This window comes from Panthera leo, chromosome D3 (assembly GCF_018350215.1).
Source record: "Panthera leo isolate Ple1 chromosome D3, P.leo_Ple1_pat1.1, whole genome shotgun sequence".
NCBI classification, from domain to species: domain Eukaryota; kingdom Metazoa; phylum Chordata; class Mammalia; order Carnivora; family Felidae; genus Panthera; species Panthera leo.
The window spans coordinates 74,752,902-74,771,550 of NC_056690.1; positions in this window are offsets into that span (position 1 = coordinate 74,752,902).

Genomic DNA, 18,649 nt, shown 5'->3' on the forward strand with positions numbered 1-18,649 from the left:
GTATCTGGCTAGGAAGTGGTCACCTCAGTTGATTATCTGGATGTTTCATGGGCAACAGGGTTCTCACCCCCATCTCCCTTCAGGGGCAGGTGGGTGGAGCATATAAGGCAGCAGACCTGGTGAGAGGAGAGCAAACATCCTGTTCGAGAAGTAGGCTGCTGCTCAGCCCCAGCCCACTGTTGTCAGGGGGGAATGGGGTCTTCTTGTTGCCAGGTATTTTGAGTTTCCAGTCTAGAAATCCACATTTTAAATAAAATTGTCCTATGGGCATTGGGGAGGGCACCTGTTGGAATGAGCAGTCGGTGTTGTATGGATATCAGTTTGACAAATTTCATATTAAAAAAAATGAAAATAAATAAAAATAAAATAAATAAAATTGTCCAATTTTTAAGCTTTTGCAGACTATTTAAGATGTAAACAAATTGTAGGAGCTGACAACAATCCAAGTATTGAGAACTGAATCAAGAGGTGCCATTGTGTGGCCTTTGGCACACTGATCCAGGGCTCAGATGTTAAGGTGAACCATGTTAAGTTCAAGAACATGGAAATGGGCTAGTATCAATATCCAACCAGGAATTCCTTACTCCCTCCTAAAATATTAAGCACTTTACTCAATTAATCATCATAACCACTCTATTCGTTTACTCAGTATGTACTAATGACTCTGTGCTCTGCCCCAGGCACTGTTCCATAAAAAGGCATCTAGTAGTAAACAGGACAGAAAAAAAATTCCTGCCCTCATGGAGCTTTTTATTCAATGAGATCAGTAGTTCCATACTAATATATGTGGAGGAAATAGAACTAAAGAATGACACTCAGAAAAAATGATTCTAGGGGCAGAATCATTTATTCCCAAAGTTGAACAGGATGACAATTATCAACAAGCATGAAAGATTATAACAGAAGGACTACCTATTAACTACATACAAAGGACCCTCGCTGAGTGTACTTTGGTTCACTGAGAATAAATAGGAGAATCCTGGTACATTTTTAAGACAGGGTTTTAAGCAAGGTACAAGGAAGGACTTCCCAACAGCATGGTTATTAAACAGAAAACAGGTGGCTGAAGTTGATTGAGAACCCTCTTCCCTAGAGAACTTTAGGAATGGGGTAGTCAACATTCATCCAAACATACAGTGTCTCTTGGGGACAGGGAGTTGGATTGGAGTCAGGGGCCTGAGTACCATAGTGGAAAGAATTGTCATTTCTAAATTTTTTACTTTGGCCTAGGAGTCGTCATGTTTAAAATGTTTTTTTAACATTTTGTGTTTAGAAAGGTCTCTTCTTCCATAGTTCAAGCTACATAGATGAGCTCATGTAAGGAATGCATTTTTTAATTTTAGCACTTTCTATAAATGGGTTTTCTAAACCCTAAGCTGAAGTTGTTACCACGACGGGGAACATGGAGATAATTTTTCATTCTTTCATGCTATGCTGAATGTCAGCAGTAGAAGCTCCTAAAAATAATCATACCTTGTATTTATATAGCACCTTTCCTGAAGGTTCTCAAACTGCTTTGTAAGACATCATGTAATTAATCCCTATAAAGCATTCAGAAGACAGTTGTATAATATTAAGCTAATATTTGTCTTGCATATAAAGGTTATGCATTTTGTACTTACATATTATATTTATACAGGGTGCGGTAAACTCTGTATCATGCATAGTGTTTGCTGCCCCAAACCACCTTCCGGTTACTGTAGTGCATGGACTGACAAGCAGGAGAGATGAGGAATGTAAGGGGTAGTTTGCAGGGAGGTAAGTGCGAGTGAGTAAAAGGGAATTCACACTAGGGCTGCTGGGTGTTTGTGAAAGTTTAATTGATTTCTAGGGTTCATGGGAAGCCATTAGAGGAGTATGAGAAGGGGACATAGAAAGAGGATTCTAACACCCTTGAAAAACAGCTTACTTGGCTTATTTGGATGAGTGGAGGTAAATGAGGGAAAGAAGGTCTGGAATGAGTGAAGTAGGCAATACTGTTGATTTATTACTGTTTCTGAGTCAAGTCTCCCCTTACTCAGCTTTCTCCCCAGTGTGCACACAACTTCTCCTTCAGGGTCTTCTATCTCCATCGTTCTCAACTCATCTCTTCTGCATGTTTAGAAAAGATTATCATGGGAACCGATTGTAGCTAGTCGTAAACACCTTAATATGAAATAAGCTGGGATAATCTCAGCCAAACATATCGACACTTTAAATCTCATCTCTACTTTTGCAATGAAAAGATTCAATAGGTTGATATGTGTATGAGCTCTTAGAATAGCACCAGGCACATAGTAAATGTTTATGTAAGTCATTATTATTATTATTTTTATTATTTGTAAAAATATCAGGCATGATTGCGTAGGAATGATAGTATACTGGGTTCTTGTAAACACTTGGGCATCCCTACAATCAGGCCTCATGGGTAGCCTTCAACTCTATCTATGCATAAAGCTGGTCCTGGTAATGAATACAGCAAAGAAACGGTCACCTCAGCCCCTGCTGCAGGTGGCTGGAGAATTGACAGGAAAGGGGGAGGAGGGTCAAATCTGAGAAGCGTTGCTTGGGAGTAGGGGCAGGAGGTGGGCTTGTGTGTGATGATAAATTGGACAGAGAAAGAAAAGGGGAGGAAAACTCTGGAGAAGACCCCCGGGGTCCCAGCTTGGAGGGGTGGGCATTCAACTACTGAGAAGCACAATTTGCAGGTTTGGAAAGGGAAAATGTTTACGTAGGCTCCAGCTTGTGCCCAGCCCAGCAGGCTGCCTGCAGGTTTACAGCTGAACATTACCATCATGGCACTCTCTTCTCTGAAGTGGCCAAGAGGAAGGAACGGCCAGGGACATTTCTGCCAGCCCAGAGGTTCTGGTGCCGCCCTTGAGTGTTTTCAAATTGGCAAGACTGGTCTGGTGATTTTTCACTGGCCAAGTCAATCTTCCATGCTGATGGACCTAGAATTTAGCATTTGTATTGGTTCCAAAACTCCTTTCATTGGCTCTGATAAGCCTTCTCAAACATGCTGAAAACTTAGCATCAAATCTACTTTCAAGTATGAACTAGGCCTTGAGTAGTAGTTCTAGACCGTAAGCCAGAAGTATATTGTCTGTTTTTAGTTGATTCTTCTTCAGACACCTAACCTAGTCTTGGCTTACCCTGAAAAGAAGACATTCTTGAGCAAAGGCCCAAGGCTATGGAATTCTGCCCCTGGCACTAAAACAGAAGCTTTACATGAGGCACTCAGAACAACCTTAGATGCACTAATTCTGCCTTGCGGTGGCCACCTATGATTCAAGGCCATCCAAGAATAAAATAGACAAGATTGTTCCATGAATATTAGCTGCAAGAAAAATACTTATTTTCAAAGTTTAATCAATTTTTTTAAACAAAAAGAAAGCCACTTTGAACATTTCATTAAAAAAATGGATATTTCAAAGATGTTTAAAAATATTAAGATTAGCCTATGAAGTGATGGATACCAATATTAATGTCTATTGTAGCAACATTAGTGTCTGTCTGAAATGGGAGAAGGGAAACTGAATGTTTGATTACCCTAAAACCATAGAAATTCTGTCATTTTTTCCCCTGGAAATGTGTATTTTCTAGCTCAGTAATGGAAAAGAGAGGCCTTGCCCTATGTAGAATTGTTTGAAGTTTAATGATGTGGATATCTTCTTCCTCCATTAGAATGATAATTGTTTCAAGGTTATATTAGTGAGGTGTGCTCTGGGGGCAAGCGACAGAAACCCAGTTGTAACTACCTTGAGCTAAAAAGGGATGGGAATTTATTGGTTCAGCTGAGAAGTCTAAGGAATGGGCATCCCTGAGCTGGTCTGGGTTATGAGTATAAACGTGTTTTCAAGGCTCAGGCTCTCTCTTACTTCCTCTCTGAAATCTTTTTTCTTCTGTGTTGGATTTTTTTAGGTGCTTTCTCTCTTTGACAAGAATAGCTTCCAGCCTGCAGACGTCCATCACACTTACTGCTTAGTTATTAGGCTCAGGCTAGTTTAGTGGCTGGGAAATAGGGTGGAATGCTCAGGCTGGGATGCAGTTTGGATGTCCAGGGGCAAAGGCAGGGGATGGGAGAAGGAGATACGAATCAAGAAGTCCTGATCTGAGGCCTTTCCAGGGGCCAAAACCCCTGGAAAGCTTAGATTCCATGATCCATCATTAAAACCATTTCTTTGTCAATACTCTTAACACTCTTGTCCCCCTCTTCCTCTTATCCCCATACCTAGGGCCACTGTCCATGCCTTTGTGGTGAGGAGCAAAGATTTGTGCCTAAAATACAGGAAACCACATAGAACAAGAAAGTAGTATACCCCAGGAGGAAACAAAGGTTCTGTTTCCACAATGAGGGGGTGGGCTGCTGGGCATTCTGGAACAAAAGATGTCTACCCAGCGAAGGTAGAAGCTGACCGATTTTAGCATACTGAATATGAGCCCTGGATAGTCCTATCTTCATCAAATGCTTTGGTGCTCCAGCAAGCTTAGGTTCAGCTCATGTAAAGTGGGGAAATCAAGTGGCTTTTTCTAGAGAGTCACCATCCCAATGCCTTATCCCTTTCCTATATACATTTTTTTTAAGAGAGAGAATGCATACAAGTGGGGGATGGGGGAAATGGGAAGAAAGAGAGAGAGAGAGAAAGGGAATCTTAAGCAGGCTCCATGTGGGGCTCGATCCCAACGACCCTGGGATCATGACCTGAACCAAAATCAAGAGTCAGATGCTCAACCGACTGAGCCACCCAGGCACCCCTTATTCCTATATACATTTTGACATGAACCAGGAGTATGATAATAGGTGGGTATCCTAGAACTTGATCTCAATATTTTTAAAAAAAATTTTTTTAACGTTTATTTATTTTTGAGACAGAGGGAGACAGAGCATGAACGGGGGAGGGTCAGAGAGAGGGAGACACAGAATCTGAAACAGGCTCCAGGCTCTGAGCTGTCAGCACAGAACCCGACGCGGGGCTCAGACTCACAGACCGTGAGATAGTGACCTGAGCTGAAGTCGGCCGCTTAACCGACTGAGCCACCCAGGCACCCCCTGATCTCAATATTTTGACAAATGTTTTAACTTTGGAGACTGTGGCAAAAACTCCATACTTTCCTTTTTACCTAGTAAGAGCTTTTATTTTTATTTGTTTGTTTGTTTTGTTGGGTGCATGGCCATCCAAAATAAAGATTATATTTTCAAGTCTTCTTGACAGCTGTGGCCATGTAAGTTCTAATCTCTGGGATATGAGTGGAACTTGGGTGGGCACCTCTGGGTCACACCCAGAGGGAGGATACATGCTCTCCCTCGTCCCTTTCCCTGTCCCACAGGCTGGAATGTAGACACAGCGATGCCCCATCTTGAGGGATACAGATGAGGGCAAAGCCTTAAGGATGGCAAAATAACAAAAAAGAAGCCCATGTAGCCCTGTAGCAGCTGCTGACTCTGACAGCCTCCCCAAGTAGAGCCACCTCTTTGCAGGGATAGAGAGAGAAATAAATGTGAAAGAAAAATAATCTTTTATCTTGCTCATGCCACTGTTATTTCGGGTTTCTATCACATGCGCTAAGCCTCTATCCTAACTAAAACAGTGAACAAAAAGCTTTTATAGGAACATTTGGATCAAGCAATCCAGAAGGTGCAACAGTGAAAAATGGGCGAAAGTCTAAGAGAACTTAGATTATCTTAAATAATTACTGTCTTGACATTCAGGGGGGGGGAAAACACATAGCTCAAAAAAAATAGAAAGTGATAAAAATAATTAATTGAACAGCCTGAGAGCATGGCATTTACAATGCATTATGGAAATTAGGGACTTCAGGAGTTTTTGAGTTGGAAGAATGGAAAAGTTCACCTGGTCCCATCACCTGCCCCAGTCACCTCATTTTTTGAGCTGATTTTATCAGTCTTGGCACTGTCGATCTTTTGGGCAGATAATTCTTTGTTGTGGGGGCTGCCCTGTGAATTGTAAAATGATTAACAGCAACCTTGGCCTCTGTACACTGGATGCCGGTGGTAACGCCTTCCCACCCCCCACCAATCATGATGATCAAAAATGGCTCCAGACATTGCCAAATGTCCCTGGTGGGGTGGGAGTTGGGTGGGGGTGGGGAGGGGGAGGAGTCAAATTTGCTCCCAGTTGGTAGCACTGCTTCAGAGATCAAGAAACTGAAATTCAGCCAGCCAGAGAGTCAGTGTCTAGATGCTGCTCTATTAGCAAGTTTGAAAGTTGCAAGTCATTTATAATGCTGATGTTGAACTTGGGAAAATGTTGAAAGGATAATACTTTAAAATAAATGAAAATGAGGGTGCCTGGGTGGCTCAGTCGGTTAAGCATCTGAATCTTGATTTCGGCTGAAGTCACGATCCCATCGTTTGTGGGATTGAACTCCGTGTCAGGCTCTGCACTGACGCACAGGATTCTCTCTCTCCCTCTCTCTCTCTGCCCCTCCCCAACCCCATATGCACGCTTACTCTCTATCTCTCTCAAAATAAATAAATACTTAAATAAATAAATAAATAAAAATGAGATGACAGCAATGGCTGATATTTAGGAAAGTCTTAGGCATTATCTTCCTTAATCTTTACATAACTCTAAGATTCCTCCATTTAAAATTAGGGAAACTAAGCGTGATGGGGGCAAGTAAACTTAGACAAGGTCACACATCTAAGAAGCAATAGAATTAGCATTTGGACCTGGTCTCAAACCCATAGGCTTCCTCACCACTTTAATATATAAGGTAAACAACAAGTTGAATCAAATTGTCAAGGCAATAAACATAAACAGAATATACATGTTTGGATAAATTCTCATTTTCTTTAATCAACTCGTGTTATTTCCTCCATTCAATAAGAAGTTACAGAATGCTGATTATTTGCATAGCATTGAAGGATAAAAAGATGTAAAGGTTGAAAAGGTTCATTGCCAAACCCTGGTGTAAATTTTACACATATTAATTCTTTGACTCATCGCAATAACACTAAGATGTTGGTTATGTTATTATGATCATATTATAGATGAGGAAATGGAGGCATCAGTTGTTTTAAGTAAATTGCTGAAGGTCACACAAACCAGCAAGCAGAAGGACAAGATTTCAAATCCAGGCAGTTTGACTCTTCTATTAATTTTCAAGGGCATAACAAAGGACCACAAATGGGGTGGCTTAAGAAATTTACTGTCTCACAGTTCTGGAGGCCAGAAGTCGGAAATCAAGGTATCCTCAAGAGACCTGCTCCCTCTGAAACCCGTAGGAGAATCCTTTCTTGCCTCTTTCCAGTTCCTGGTAGCTTCTGGCAATCCTCGGCATTCCTTGTCTTGCAGCTACTTAACTCTGGTCTCTGCTTTCATCCTCATGTGGCATTCTCCCTGTGTGTCTCTGTCTTTACAAATCTGTCTGATTGTAAGAACACTAGTTGTATTGGATTAGCAGACTACCCTACTACAGCACAGCCTCATCTTAACTAATTACATCTGTGATGATGCAATTCCAAATCAGGTCATATTCCAAGGTACTGGAGGTTAGGGCTTCAAACATACCTTTTTTGAGAGAGAGAATTTTTTTTTAATATTTATTGACTTTTTGAGAGATAGAGACAGAGTGTGAGCATAGCAGGGGCAGAGAGAGAGAGAGAGAGAGAGAGAGAGAGAGAGAGAGAGACATAGAATCTGAGACAGGCTCCAGGCTCTGAGCTGTCAGCACAGAACCGTGGGGCTCGAACCCATGAACTGTGAGATCATGACCTGAGCTGAAGTTGGACGCTTAACCGACTGAGCCACCCAGGCACCCAAGAGAGAGAATTTAACCTTTATACCCCATAGCAACTCTTAAACAGCATATCATAGTGCCTCCCTGTAAGTAAGATGTAATCCTTGTTACTGGGAGCTCATAGGAGAGCAGGACAGAAGGCATGTGCACAAATAATGGCAACCACACAGATGCTAGAGTCGCTTGATCAGTGTCACAAAAGAGGTAAAAGCAATGAGCCACGGAGGTTCAGAGAGGTGCAGAGATTTAACTGAGGCTGTGGAAGAGGGAAGCAGTAGGTAGGCCTTTACTGGGGGAGTCACGAGACAGGTGAGGAGAGGTCTGAGGACAGGCAGAACTGTATACAAAAAATTCATGGAGTTGGGAAAACCTAGAGATGGTTCTCTAGAATGGGGCACTTCCCAATAGGACATAAAGTCTACAAGCAATAATAGAGGGGGTCATAGAATCAAAGTTTTTCAAGAGCAGAACTTCACGATATCAACTAGACTAGTTCTCTTCTTTTTTTTTTTTAAAATTTTTTAATGTTTATTTATTTTTGAGAGAGACAGAGAATGAGGGGTGAGGGGCAGAGACAGAAGGAGACACAGAATCCAAAGCAGGCTCCAGGCTCCTAGCTGTCAGCACAGAGCCTGACACGGGGCTCAAACTCACGGACCGCGAGATCGTGACCTGAGCTGAAGTCAGACACTCAACTGACTGAGCCATCCAGGTGCCCCTAGACTAGTTCTCTTCTTTAAGAAAGGTGACAATATCGCACAACTAGGATTACTGAAGCCAAGAGAGGTTAAGTGGCTTGCCCTTGCTTATGTAACTGGTTAGTGATGGAGGATGGTGAATTGGCACACACCTTTTCTGTCTTCTATTGCAGCTATTTTTTCTATATCATAAAGCTAGAGAAATATATTGGGGAGGTATCACAAAGTGTTGAATGCCAGGCTGAGTCTTTAAGCTGAGTACAGAGTAACAAGGTTTCAATGTCGTGAAGTCATCTTTGAAGGTTTGTAGGTAGGCCAGATGCTGCATGAGAAATGGAGCCAGCAAGAAGAGGAAGGGGCTCATAGCAATTCAGGGTAGAGATCAAGGGGGCTTGAACTGGTATTGGGCAGTGGGAATGAAGTGAGAAGTAGAAAAAAGAGAATCTTCAGAAATAAAACAGAAATTCTTGAATGTTTGGATGTGGGGGACCAGAAGCCAAGATGACTTTGAGGTTTAGGGCTCCAGAGATAATGTGCCATTAATAGAAATGGGAAATTCAGAGGGCAATATACGGTGATCAACTATGTTGTTTGCCTGGGATGCATGGTAGGATTTTCATTGCTAAAACCAAGAACGTCCCAGTCAAAATCTTGGGATTAATTGGTGACTCTAAAGGAGAAACAGGTTTTAGTTTTATTTTTATAGAAAATAACTTATATTTTATTTAAATATACTACTAAATTTATTACTAAATTTAAATTACTACTGAATTTAGTATTAAGGCTAATTAATGCTAAATTTAAACATGAAACCTAAAAGTAGGGCAATTATTCAAGATGTCTTTTAGCTCTGAAATTCTATAAATCTACAAATACAGCCAAGATGACTGTAACTAGTCATATTTACAGGGTCGGAGAATAGTGAAATCAACAAGGAGAGAATTCATTTCAGAGATCAGCGAATTGGAAGGCCCCTGCCTTGTGTATTTCACAATTAGAAGTTTCTCTGTAAAATCAGTGTTCCCTTTGCTTGGGCGTAAAAAGAATCGCAAGGTTTGACAACACTTTTCTCCTTTTGTTGGGAGCAGTCCTTGATCTCTGGGTTGTTCACATCAATTCTGCCCTGAGGGTATCCACTAATAATGCCCTCAGTATTTGTCTGCTAAATGACATGAGTCACCGGCTCCTTGTTCACAAGGGGACCGCAAAGGTATGTTGGAAGAGGTCCTGATTTCCCAGGCTCTTCCTGAATCTTATTTTAGATAGTAAGAAGTAATTTTTCAGTGCAGTGCACATGAAATTAAGCATGCAACTGCTATTATTAATGGGATTTGTGCATCTCATTTCCCCCCCCTACACAGTAACATAGACACACGTGGGAGGCTGAAGCTCAGCTACAGTTGTTCTATCAGAATTATAAAATCTGTAATCTGTCCCTGGAGATAAATGCGCAATTCATTTTCTCATGGAAGGAAAACTGAGCTTTGGTCTCTGACATCTCAGAGGGCCTACTCAGAAAAATCCCTGACTGGTTTTAAGTATTTGAGTTTTAAGTTTAATTTTTAAAAATATCCATTTCACTAGAACGTGCCGAAAAAATACACACAGCGCTTTCTTTTGTCATGTTGTGAATTCACCGTTGACCAGATTCTGCACATCACCCCAGCACATGAAGAATGAATGCCCTCTGTTTATTTCATGACAAGGAAAGCTCTCTTCCATTTGCTTTAGTCGTGTGGGCCTGGGGCTGGGGGAGATACCTGTTCTCAGGGTGTAACGGTTTTGGTCTTTGATGCCTGAATTTTGACTAGAAAATTTTTTTGACTTTTTTTTTTTTAATCTTAAACCATGACTGGGAACCATTAGTGCCCAGTCAATATTTCTGGTGACCTCATCTGTTCTCACCCTATCTTGGTTGGTCCAGTTTTGGGCAGTTTACAATTTTAGTAGGCAATCTGGATCGGTTATGGTGGACAAATGACATGAAATAAAGAAGAGAAGAGTCGGGAGATGGCAGCTCCCAAGAGCAAGAAGCCAGTGAGATTATCTGGCATAAAAGAACGTCAATGACCAGGCATGATGCTACCACCTGTGATTTGGAAAGGGGACTTACTTACATCCCATTGAGCACTTTGCGGGTTTCTCTTGGCAACATTATTGATCGTGGCTGGAAGCCTCCAGGTGAAAGCCATTACTTAAACTACGAACTTCGGTAACTCTTCCAGCTCCATCATCCGGGCAGGCTCAGCTACCAGATCTTTTTGCTGGGAGCAGATCCACCATCCAGAAGGCCCGTGCTGTTATTAACGTTGCTCACAGCAAAGTTCTTTTGTTTTGTTTTCTGTGAGCTCCAAATTGACAATAAGTACAACTGACATCAGCTTAGCAAATAGAAAAAAGATGTAGAACCGAAACATATATATATGTGTATGTGTATGTGTATATATATATACACATACACATATATATATATTTTTACCCCTAGCCCAAACAGGCTATAAAACCTCGTAAGGTGTTTAGCTGTCACCATTTGTCCTCACGGGAAGAATTTTTTCTATTTAGTTTCCCTTCGTTAAGAACTTAAACTTTGAAATATGCTCGGCCACGGAGCAAAAACCACTGAACAAGTCTCTCCAGCTGCTGTGGATGATTTTGCAGCCGTTCAATTAAGTCTCTTCCAGCCTTGAAAAGCTGCCTAATTTGGGGTTGGGTTTTATGTGCCACCCCATTTTGTATTTTCAATGTCACTTTTCACAGGCATGAAGATCATGACAGAGGACTGCAAACTGGGTGCTCTACATAATGCCAGTATTCCATATGCATAGCACCCTTATCTTCTGTGGCATAAACTCCAGCTGCACCTCTGCCAGAGATGAGCACACAAGAGCCAAAGCGAAGAGGCAGCTAATCCACCTGTCACAAGGCTCCTGTAACACTCTTCCAGCATGTTTACAACGCCACGGTCATTTTGAAGCCCTTAATACAGAGAGCAGTTTGTTTCTTATAAATGCATATCTAGATGTAGGAGAAAGTAACATCTATTTTTAAAAATTACCGAGCAGAATATCCTATGTAGTCCTACCATGCAGGCAGCAGCTGTGGGGAAAGGGAATATTTAAAATAAGTTAGCAAAACAGCAGTCCCCTGGGGACTTCCGCTCCGCCTTAAGATGATAAAACAAAGCACCTTAAAAGGCTTGGTTTTATATACATGTAAGTTATTCAATTCCCAAGGACAGTGTTCTCCACATCAAGAATACGTGACGTGTGTCTTTTTTTTTCTTTGAGAACTTTATTGAAGATTTGTGCAACCGTTCAGCGGAAATTATGCGGCATCTTTCCTCAAAGAGAGCTGCATTAATGTGCCAATGCCCTTTATTTAATGCACTTTAAAATTCTGACGCGCCTTTTAAAAAGTATGAGTTGTGTTGGGAAAGTCTAATCACCGTTCTGCATGAACGGAAATGTGCTATTTTTGTAAGGGTGGTGCTGGAGTCGGGTTTTAGCAGAAGGGTGTCTCTATAGTACAGATGTCCGAAGACTTTGGTTCATTCTGATGCCCAAATCAACCAGCTAGAAATGTTACTTCTGCCAAAATTAGTCAAAGGAACTTCAACTAATCATCATTTAAGCAATTTGGGGCTGAACACTCTGAAGACTGTAGGGAATATTTAGAAGTAATTCCACAGAAACTCAGCTCTGAGGGCAAACTTTCTTTGCAGTCTAGAGCATGCATTCACCCCACAAGATTATGCTGTGTGCCTGTAATGACTTCATACAGAGTTTTTAGACGTCTCTTGGGATACTATCGTTTTGGTTTGCTGATCTAATCCATTTCCCTTTCCTCTCGATCATGCACTCACCCTTCTCTCTCTGGATGCCTCTCTTTGGATCTCTTCCCATTTCAATCAGTGTGTCCTTTTAAAAGTGTTTCATTAAGGTTGAAGTTCCAAGGACATCACTTTTTCCGCTTTGAATAAAATGTGCCTTCTCTTTTGAATGCAGACTGCCTGTGCCCTGACTGTACAATCAAAACAATGGGAAATACACCCAGTGCACTCAGGCAAAATTGGTGTGTGAGTCTCTTGGAAATATCTAGTAACAGGTGCAGTTAGATAGGCTGGCAAAGCATTCTGGTTTCATAACAATTACTAATAAGAAAATAAACGTTAGGTATGCATTATTAAAATATTTTCGGGATTTTTTTTCCTACTAACCTCCCCCCGCCCCCGCAACATACACACAAAAATAAATCCAAACCTAGCCAGTAACCAATTCTATAGATCGAAACCCTTAATACAAATGTTTGACTCTCTGTTTTCAGTACTCTTCTATATTTAAAGTTACATAAAGATGTTTCTTTTTGTAGGGGAATATATATATATATACACATATATACACATATATATGTATATATATATATACACATATAACACAGATTTTCAAAGAATTGGGCTAAAATATATATATACACACACATATATCTATACACATATATATATACACACACACACATATATATGTGTGTGTGTATATATATATATTTTTTAGCCCTATATATATATATGTTTAGCCCACATATATATATGTGTGTGTGTGTGTGTGTGTGTGTGTGTGTGTGTATTTAACCCAATTCTTTGAAAATCTGTGTTATCCATCAAGTCATTAGGAGATTCTGTGGCTTTTGACGATTGAACAGTCATATGTGTTACGTGCACTCGATGTTAATTCTAGTAAACCAGTAGGCATGCGTATGATGTCCCTTTGTTAGTAAATGGAAATGTTTGCCAGGGATCTGGAGGAGTTTTGGTTTCTGTGAATAAGGGTTCTAGACAGTCTTAGAACTGGCTCAAATGCACTTTGGTAAGGAAAGTTGCTTTGCAATTCTTGGAGACTTCAAATGTATCTAGTAGAAAATTATTTTCCTACTAGTTTTAATTTGCCTTCATTCAGTCAGAAACATATATCCATACGTGGAAATTTGCTGACTTAATGGTATTTGTGATCATTGCACTATTTTGTATAGAACCTGAAAAGAAAAGGAGTCCCCTTTTGTAATTGAGAGAGGAGCATACTATATGTCAGAATCTAATACTTTTTTCTTAGACTTTGGATTTCTATATATGAATTTGGTGTGCAAGTGTTACTGCATTCAAAGCCAAAATGTCAGTTTTGTGAAAAAAAGGGGGGGTGGCTCTATTATAGAGATGTTTATAAATAGAAATGAATAGAATTTTTTTTTGGCAGATGGTGAGTATAAGTACTTGAAATATATAGCAGGAGAGTGGGGTAGGAAGGAAGAAACAGGGAAAAGAATGAAAGTGGGCGGGGGGGGGCAAGGAGAAAATCTATATACTTCAGCAAAAAAAATGTTTAGGAGCCTTAAATTCTAATGAGTGTATTGAATTAACAGCACAGAAATGTGAAGATATATTTGCTAGAATGGAGTTCTAATCTGACACACTCTACAGGATTTCTAGAGATTAAGGTTGAGAGAACTTGAGGCCGACATGGGTCCGGAGATCATTAATGCACTAAAACAGGAAATGCCCACAGGTGAGAGGAAACAATCAATTCTGGTCCTTAGGGGGGGTGGGGGGGGTGACAGAGAGAGAGAGAGACAGAGATTGAGAACAAAAAGACCAAACAATTGCTTCAATTCTTTCTGTTCACAAAAGCTCTCACTCCCTACTTTACTCCTAAATGTTCGTATTCAATTTAAATTCTGAGAAGCTAGGGCTGTGGTGAGTCACTCACATCAAGCAGGGAAGGGGAACAAACTCCCTTTAGGCCAGTCACCTCGTAGGTTTGGGATAAAACTGAAGTTGAAAAAGGACTTGCCTCTCAAACAGTCTTAGTAGCTCCAAAGTATCGAGGACTAAAACAGTTGCAGAGTGTGTGTGTGTGTGTGTGTGTGTGTGTGTGTGTACACGCACGCGCCCTTTTGTACAAGAGAGGGATAGAGAGAGAGAGAGAGAGAGAAGAGAGAGACACCAATGAAACAGAGATCCGGGAGAGAGAAGAGAAAGAAGAAAGTTATCAACATAAATGAAATTGAGGAAAGATTTCCCTAAGGAGTGTGTATATATATATATATATATATATATATATATATATATATATATATATATATACACATATACACACACATATATATATTCACATATTAAAAGATGTATGTGAAACTATATAAATGGAATATAAGTATTTCCAGCCACAGAATTAAAAACACAACACATACTGTGTATGCATGTATATGTGCATGTATTTTTGTAGTTGTTAGTAGTTTTTTGGAAAGAAAAAGGGAACAAGTGCTATTTTACCAGTTTTATCATCGTATTCACAGTACTCACAACCACCAGCCCCCGAGTCTCCTGATTAAACCAATTAGCCTTGTTTAGCTGTTCATTACCCACATTGCTCGACCTGCTGCTATGCATAATAGGGTTAATCATAATGAAATGAAATCTTTTGATTTTATTAATTTCTTACATAGTATGTCTTCCAGAATTCTTACCAATGCTTGGACATCAGGGAATCTTGCTCGTGTGCTAAATTTTGCTCCCTCTGCTGGCTGTCTCTGAGGGAATGCGAAAACTACTGGCTCAAACATGGACAAGGACTATTATTTGGGAAAACACACACACACGCGCGCGCGTACACACACACACACACACACACACTTATCTTTAGGGAAACAGTACCATTGCATTGAGAATTAGCCCTGTCCTCTGGCATTGACGAGGAAAAGCACCACCAGGACACATTCTACCCAGAATGCCATGGTGGCGGTGGGAGGGGCTGTTGGAGATGGGAGTTGGGGTGCATCTAAGGCTTAGATAAGCATGAGCTCCCACCTCGTGACCTTATTTTCATCTTCTTTGCTTGCTGATATCTGTTAGTTCCTAAAGGGGAGTGGGAGAGCTCTATCCTGCAGGATACAAATAAATATGTTACTTTGGTTCCACAGGAGTGATGGGGCTTGAGACAGGGTCCTGGAATTAGTGAAAAAGCATGTCCCCTTATTAGAATCCCTCGATTTGCGCAGATGTAAGTTTATTTATATGAAATACGTAAAGTTAAAAAGATTAAGTTAATTTTTCAAAATGAATTAGAAAATTTGAAAGAAAAAAGAATCCTGGAAACATATAATATATAAATTTTCCTTTAAAAAGGCATTCTGTTTAGTTATAAAACTAGTTCAGTAGATACTTAAGGTTCTAAGCCTATTTTATCTGCCAATCTAGATGTTAGGGGGAAAAAATCAAGCAACTGTGGAGATATTTTGATAAATAGATAGGTTAACCAAACATGAAGTGTGTTTTTGTCTTGAAGTTAGGAAAAACTGCCTTTCTCTCTGAGGTACACAAAATGATTTCTTGCCCTTTGTGCAAGAAGGGAAGAGAAGATTAAGGGAGCTAAATCTTAGCTTTAGATTTGCAGCCATTAAGGAGATTTAAAAAAAAAAAGGAAGGTAGGAAGGAAGAAGAAAGGAAGGAAGGAAGGAAGGCAGGCAAGCCAGCTGGACAGCATGGACAAGAAGCATATTATCTATCTAATGTATAAGATAAGCATGAAATTAATGTATAAATAAATTTAAAATTTTTAATAAAGTTTCTTAATATAACAGATTTCACTTTCCCCTTCCCTCTTACTCAATGGCTTTCTTAGAAAAAAAAAAAAAGCCACAACCAAAAAAGATAAAGAGAATAAAAGAAATGAGTCTATAAAAATCTGAATAAATGGGAATTTATACGTTATTTAATACCAATCTGCTCCAATTTTTATGTTTGTTATGTGTATCCACATACATGCCTGGAACTGGCATTTAATGAATTGTTTTGGTATCGAAATATACTCTCTTGCCTTTCAAATTCATGCAGACCTTACTTGTCCTTCAAAAAGAAAACATCCTGTTTTGGTTAATGGGCTTAAAAAAAAAAAAAAACAAAAGTAAATTGTGATAGCAATTAGGTTTCTCAGTGAGCATGCTCAGTGGGTCTCTCCTGGTTGCTAGGCAACCAGCTGAAGGTGTGTGGCAAAAGAGGGCCCCAAATGTAAAAACATGAGCACCTTTGGCATAGGTTTCACCTAGTCTAGAAGCCCATGTTCATTTATTTATTTAATTGTGGGATGTCCTTGGATGACTTTCATGGGCTCCCTTTCCACATTTTTGGGGGAGATGGTTGGGAGTCAGGAGTGGGGGGATCGGGCAGGATGGGTTCGAGCACCACCGTGAATACTGCAGGAAAAGCACTGTGTTTGAACTGGATCTCAGTTTTACAGCGTGTGCACGTGACGGTTTATTTTTCATCGCGGGAGTCGCAGTTGGCTCTTAACCCCCCCCCCCCCCCCCCACCTCGGGCTGCTCTGGTTGTCCCCCGCACAATTCGAATCCCGCCCCGCATCAGAGTAATGCATACAGCGGACATTGAAACCTTTCCGCTAAATCCCTGTTCACGTACTCGAGTCCAATCGCAGAACATTTCCAGGACAGCCGCGTTGTTAAATTAAAGGTTGCAACCCGTATTCAAAAGCCCATTCACACACTCCGGGGTTCTGCTGAAGAAGCACTTGACAGTAGTTCAGAGAACGGTGCCGGGGAGTAAATAGGAACCAACTTTTAGAAACCTCACAAAACGCTTCGTCTTTGGTGAGCACTGTGGCATCTCCATCAGCACCTCTAAGTTAGCAACCCGACGAAACACCTGGTTCGGTCCGCAGTGACAGCTCACTGTCTCTCCAGTGGTAACAATTTAGAGGCACGATGCTAAACAAGATATATACATGATGTCAAATATTGGCTGCACACATCTAAGCCAATCACTTCTAAATAAATTAACCATGGCACAGCCTAATACGATCCACCTGCTTTCTTCCTTGCGTTGTTCCAGACCCTACCTGAACCCCCCTTTGATTAAATGTCAAAAGCTTGCCTTGTGCCTACAGATTTCACTGAAGGCGGATAACAGAAAGGTTCCTCCTGTGACTCCATAAAACTGAAATAAATTCCACTGGCATCTTGTAAATTTTTATTTTCTACAATGACTGCAGGCCCCATCTGTGGCCCAGCTGTTATTAGAACGGAAAGCGTTGGCCCTTCTGCATTACAAAACAGCATAGAACAGTAATTGCCAGTGGAAGAGATTAAGTGTAGACACTAAAAATGTTTACTCGCAATGAATATGCATAACGATGGGTAGGAAACAGCACTGGAAGATTAAAAAGAGAGAAGGGTTTGTTTACAAGGCTGGGGAAAAAAAAAAGAGTGGAATGTCAGTTGGCCCCGAGCCTGAAATAGGAACGAAAAACCTTTGGGCAAGGCATTAGGGAGAAAAACAGATGGTTTGTGAACCTTTTATTAGATAGAAAAATCATTAATCAAGCCCAGGCTGGAAATGGCAGGGTTTTTGGTAGTTCATATTTTAGTTTATTTTTTCTTAAAGTGACAGTATACTTTTTTTTTTTGGTCTTTTTGGGGACAGTCATCTATGGATCTTATGTCAATAGGCACTGGTTTTGTACACCATTTCACATTAAAGCCAGCTTCGCTTTAGGTTAGTGTTTTCACTGATTTGTTATACGGAGAAAATTCCTCCAAAGGGTTTCACATTTCAGCACCTGTTTTGCCTGTATAGCAATTAAAAAAAATTGCAGCATGGAATATTTTTTTTTGTTCATTCATATCCCATTCCTTTGCCTTTGAAACTTGGGAAGAAAATGGAGAAGAGGAAACTTTTGTATGTAAGGCCTCGCTGACTGGGTTGATTCATAGCAATTTAAGCAAAATATGTAGTAACAATAATCACAAATTGATTTATCTCCCAACAGGGAAATTCATTGGAAAAAGCTATCAAGAGCGGGGAAGGGTCCCATTTGAAAGTGTACCTCCCATGAAACTAATCTGTGCCCTTTGGGCTTGAAAATCTTTTATTTTACATTTTTTAAAAATAATAGTAGTGAAAAATCTCAGGGAAGGGCATGTCCCAGAGATTAGCAAAATCCTGGAATTAATGGTGCAAAGCTCATCATCTGCTACTAGCCAGTCATCAAACCCTAGGAAATGTCCTATGCCAGGGGCATTATTGTTTAAATGAAATGCATATAACATTAAAACACCCTCATGTGTTTTAAACATGCAGTGTGTGTGCGTTCCTAAACATATACACATCCGTGCACATACACCTACACACACACACACACACACAC